Source organism: Phascolarctos cinereus, unplaced genomic scaffold (genome assembly GCF_003287225.1).
Source record: "Phascolarctos cinereus isolate Bilbo 61053 unplaced genomic scaffold, phaCin_HiC Scaffold_2;HRSCAF=192, whole genome shotgun sequence".
In the NCBI taxonomy this organism is placed as follows: Eukaryota; Metazoa; Chordata; class Mammalia; order Diprotodontia; family Phascolarctidae; genus Phascolarctos; species Phascolarctos cinereus.
In genome coordinates this window covers 185,556,581-185,561,798 of record NW_027555625.1, presented here as the reverse complement: position 1 = coordinate 185,561,798, position 5,218 = coordinate 185,556,581, and the positions used below count along the sequence as shown (strand labels likewise).

Genomic DNA, 5,218 nt, shown 5'->3' with positions numbered 1-5,218 from the left:
ATTCTGCTAAGCATGATCGGAAATCCATATGGAATCTAAGACAATGGTTCTCTCCTAGGCCATCACCTTTGCACTAGCCACTGTCCACCTTTCCTCATCTTAACTGCTTGGTGAGCCAGTTCAACTCTACATTATCTTCTTCTCTTGAGGTTCTACAGTCCCTTTATCATATGGCCCTTATTGAGCCTTGTCAAGCTTCAGTCTTGAATCGTTCTTTATCTGCTCAGGGCATAGCATAGAGCTTGATGCATAGCAGGTGCCTAATAAATGTTCAATAATAAACTACTAACAATATGGGTCAAACTTTAAAGTGTCACACACATACCACACACACACACACACACACACACACACACACACACACAGAGCAAGCTAGTTGTTAAACATTTACCTGCACACCATACCTAGAGGTAGTGGAAGAATCATTTTGAATCCCCCTATTTGGCAACTACTGCTCTACAACATATGTCTGCTTACAGACCTCTCATGGGGCTTTTCTTTTCTGGCTGAACTCTGAAATGATTGTTATGAGGCTCACAGTTAGGTGAAACAGACTATGTGACCTCTAAGGCCCTTTTCTGACTGAAAGTTTCTGTGATTGCCTTGCCCTTTGAAATAACAGAAAAGGTAAAAAATTGAGGGAAAAAAAGTTTATTTCCCCGGTGTAAAGGTTCACTTATAGGTCCATGTTCCAACACAAATGTAAGTTTTCAGGTCCGCTGCTTCCCTTGGGTCAGTTGATGAGTGCCATAGCAAGAGAAACCAATCCCAAGCATTCCCAGGAGCAAAGCTGTATGTTGGAGCAATGCGTCTGTTGTGTAGATCACCCCTTTCTTTGATGCTTGGGCCTAGGAGGAAAACATGACAAATTGTTGCCAGTCACAATAGTTTAGAGCAATATAATGTAGTTAAATGTTTTATAAAACACGTATTACATGAATAACATTCTATATCATAAAAACATAGGTCTTATGTTACATTGTGAATATTCTCTACATATTAATTTTCGTGAGACAACTTTCAGTTAAAAAAAATCGGCAATACATATACATGCAGTTTGGAATCAATCTCTGCTGCTTTCTTCCCATAATTTAGTAAATATTGCACCCTTGCCAGCATGCTAGAGAGCCAGAGATCATGATTTGCTTTCTTTTTAGGAGAAGAGAAGAAATAGAACCTTCCGTTACTAGGAGACTTCAAGAGTTTCTCCTTTTTACTGGCTTGCTTCCATGACCATCTCACTTTTTTTTTCTTATGTCTGTGAAATGAATTCTTCACTGAAATGCACCTCAGGCTGACACAATGATGATGATATTAATAACAGGAAAAATAGTGTTTATATAGATGTAAGTTGGAATCTAGACTCAGACACTTAGTAGTGTGTTACCCTGGGCAAGTCACTTAGCCTGTTTGTCTCAGTTTCCTCATCTGTAAAACAGGGATAATAGCACTTACCTCTATGGGTTGTTGTGAGGGTCAAATGAGATATTTGTAAAGTCCTTCGCACAGTACCTGGCACATAGTAGGCACTATATAAATGTTTATTCCCCTCTTCCTCCCCATTCTACTGGGGTCACATAGGTAATAAATCTCAGGCCAGATTTGAACTTATGTTTTCCTGTACAGTGCTCTATCCATTCTGCCATCTAGCAACTTACAGAAGATAATATAACAAACATTTCTTAATTAACTACTTTGTGCAGAGTATGGTACTAGAGAAGATACCAAGCTTAGGCAAAAATGCAGTACCTTGGAGCAGTTCATTCTAGTATAGGAATAAGATAAATACCAGTGACTACAAGAGAGTAGTATAAGGAGGATCTGGGTTTTTTGTTATCAGACCACAACCCATCCAAGGAGGGGGAGGTGTTACCTGAGGCACAAAGAGGTTTGAGTGACCTGCCTGGGGTCACGCCTTACAGGTAGAATTTAAGCCCAGATTTTCTTGGCTAAATCCAAGACTCTTGCCTATGATTCCTTTCTGCCTTTGTACTATGGTGTCATAAGATGAGTGTATATGAGGCCTCAGGGTAAGTGGCAGTTGGAGGTTCAGAGAAGAGGTAGCTTTTGAGTTAGACAAAGAGAAGGGAGAACATTCTAGGCTTAGGCCTAAGTGCCGCTCCAAGAGAAAGAAGGCAGAAAGGCCCACAGTAAAGTTTGTTTCCTCCCTCCTGCCCTTCCTTTTTCTTCCTAAAATTGGCTTTGTGGAAAACATCATCTTATTAGAGGAAATAGGCAATTAGTATGGAATGCTTTGGGAAACTTACAGAATATCCAGGTTCATTGTTGATGATTTGACCCTTCTCTCTCCAAAAAGTGTGACATCCAAAAATAACAACTTTTTGGTAGAGTCAACAAGGAACAGTAAAAGGCGTGTTGGATTTGGAACCATGGAAGCTTGGCTCAGATCTCAATTCTGCTACTTAATATCCATCTGATCTTGGACAAGGCACATGACTTACCAGGGCTTCAGTGTATAAATGAAAGTGTCTGCTGAAGACCTCTGGGACACCTTCTGGCTCTAAATTTATAATCCCCAACACCTATATGATGTATTGACCTTCAGCCCCTCTCTTTGTGAAAGAATGTAGATGGACATGGGAAGAAAAATATTCAGTGGAGAGGTAAAGTTTTAGCTGCTTTCAATGCCTTCTACTGGCTCTACGACACTGTTCGCTGTCCCAGTGTCCTACAGTTGTCTCTCTAGAAGGCAGATGACTGGTTTGAGGAGAATTTCTGAACTTGTTCCTCAGTTTCCTTCATTGTTGTTCATTCCCCAACTACAAGTTGAAGCTTAGTTTTCTCCCTGCCTTTCTTCAGTAGCTTAACTTCCAGTTATTTGAGTTTCCATAGAGCTCTAATTGATCAATATTTTCCTAAGTCAGTCATTCAGGGAGGCAACCATGGCCTGTGATTGATCTCCTCTTACTCTCCTGGCTCATTGCCACTCTCATTATTCTCCAAATTTCCCTATTGTCTCAAATCTGCTGCAGCCAGCCTGAAGTCTAGGGGAGAAATGTTTATCACTTAATTACACATTAAGAGCACAGAATAAGTCACCTTCCAAATATTCAGCATTGAGTATTCCAAAATGATACCAATTGTGAAAAAAAAATTATAATAACTCATTTACTTTTTAGCAGCTGCTTAATTAAGACTTTCATGAACTAATATGAAAGTTAACCAGAAATCAATGTTCTCATGAGTTTACCGTCACATTACAAGCTAAAATGTCTTTGAGCAAAATAGCATCAGTATTATAAAGCTCTAATTAAAAAAAAAAAGGAATAATTCTTTTCTTACCTGCAATGACCTTATGTACGCAGGCCTAATCTTCCAGAGAGAAAAAAACATCTTCTCAAATTCTTCTTGCTATCAGACTCCTGGCAAAAGAACTTCAGGATCTCACAGACACTGCAATGTGCCTTAAGTTGACATTTAATGAAATATGAAACCAAATTTAGTTTTTTTGGGACTTTCTATCCCCTAGTACGTTAAAAAGCAATATCAGAGTGAGCAGGCATACAGTCTCAAACAAATATCCTTTCTGACTTGATACAATTCCTTTCATAAGCCGTGTACACTCCACAGTCTTATCAGTCTCTAAAACTTCAGTCAAGTGCACAGGCTATCATATGTGATCCATCTGGAAGGCTTAGCTGTTGGCAGAAGGGCTGAACCTTTGGGCTCAGGGCAAGATGTGTTCATGAGGCAGTGGTTCTGCCCAGGGCTAAATCCCTTCAGAAGAGATGTACTCTTTATTGGTCCTACCATTTGCTTAATCAGGTAGACAAAAAACAAAAACAAAAAGCAACCAATGCCGAGAGTGTGGGGAAAGAATTTCTTAAGTTAATCATTCAGTCAATTCACTACAATGTATTCAGAGTGTCTCCTGTGCCCCTCCTCTCCAATTAACTAAGAATTGACATAGAATATAAACTGGGGATTGGAGAAATAGTTTACATTGCCAAATAATCTTTGGAAAAATGATGTCTAATATTTGTGGATGGAAACAGATAGACAAGAGAGCCTTATTTTCTACCAGCTTTGCTTGATCCCATTTAAATCTGTTATCCAGTGCTTATCACTTCATAGGTTCCAAACCCCATTGTTATTTACTCAGGCCAGACTCTTATTGAGAGTAATAGGAATTCTGCCTTTGGAAGGACAAACTGGGCTTCTAGTCACCTGCCTTTAAATTGATTTATATGCCATAAACCAACAACATGATTTTGCTACAGATCAGAAAGAAAGATGGAGTTGATTCTGAAAGAACACAAACTGAAAAATGTCTCTCCGATGGCTTTAAAAAAAGCCAGGGGAAAATGTGTGTGTGTGTGTGTGTGTGTGTGTGTGTGTGTGTGTGTGTGTGTGTGTGTGTGTGTGTGTAAATACTGACTCCTTCCTCATTACCCCTAGGAATGCACTGGAACCTGGGCTTCCTGCTTAGGATGCCACCTGTAGATCTGAGCTTTGGGGACAGCCTTCCTTCAAGGAGAAGCAACTTTAAAAGGAGGTCTTTAGAAAGCTTTGCCCTTTACTTAACACAAATGGGAAAAAGAACTGAGAACTCCTGACCCTAGTCTAGGTTTTATTCCAACCCTCCTACCCCACCTTACTTTCCATTATTTTGGCCATGGTAACCTCCTGCATTGTGGTTACAGGTTATCAGTTTAGACTTATTTCATACCACTCCCTGCCACCTACTCTATGTTTTTGTAAGACTGGATCATGTGACCATTGATTTAGAACTAGAAGTTTCCTTAGAGGGTGTCCAGTCCAAACCTTGGTCATTTTACAGGTGAAGAAACCTTTGACCCAAGAAGTAAAGTAACTTGCCCAAGTTCTCTCAGGTAGTAAATGGCAGGATCTGGATTCAAACTCAGATCCTTTGATTTCAAATCAAATATCCACTACTATGAGCCAAATGGCACAGTTTCTATCCCCAAGTCTCATTCTGCCCTCTTCTGTTGCCCTTATATCCCTCTCTTTCTGACCCTTCCTTTCCCTGGGAATGATTTGCTTCCTTTTTCCTTGGGTTGAAACTCCTTCCTTCAAGAGTCAACTCAGTTACCACTTCCTCTTTTGTAGCCTTCCCCCATTACTCTCCACCTCCCCAGAAGTGATCTCTTTCACCAGATTTTCAATCCTGAAACTTTTCTCACTACCAGACTTGTTTGCTCATGTGTTCTGGGCTATGTTTTTTTAAATCTATCTT

At 39.9% G+C, this 5,218-nt stretch overlaps 1 long non-coding RNA gene across 1 annotated transcript; it reads right to left on the bottom strand.

The window, feature by feature from the left end:
* Positions 1 to 635: 635 nt before the first annotated feature.
* Positions 636 to 3,679, bottom strand: LOC144455603 (uncharacterized). Its single transcript, XR_013484325.1, has 2 exons — positions 3,304 to 3,679; positions 636 to 848 (listed from the first exon to the last, which is right to left on the bottom strand). It is a non-coding gene; the product is annotated as an uncharacterized LOC144455603 (long non-coding RNA).
* Positions 3,680 to 5,218: the final 1,539 nt, after the last annotated feature.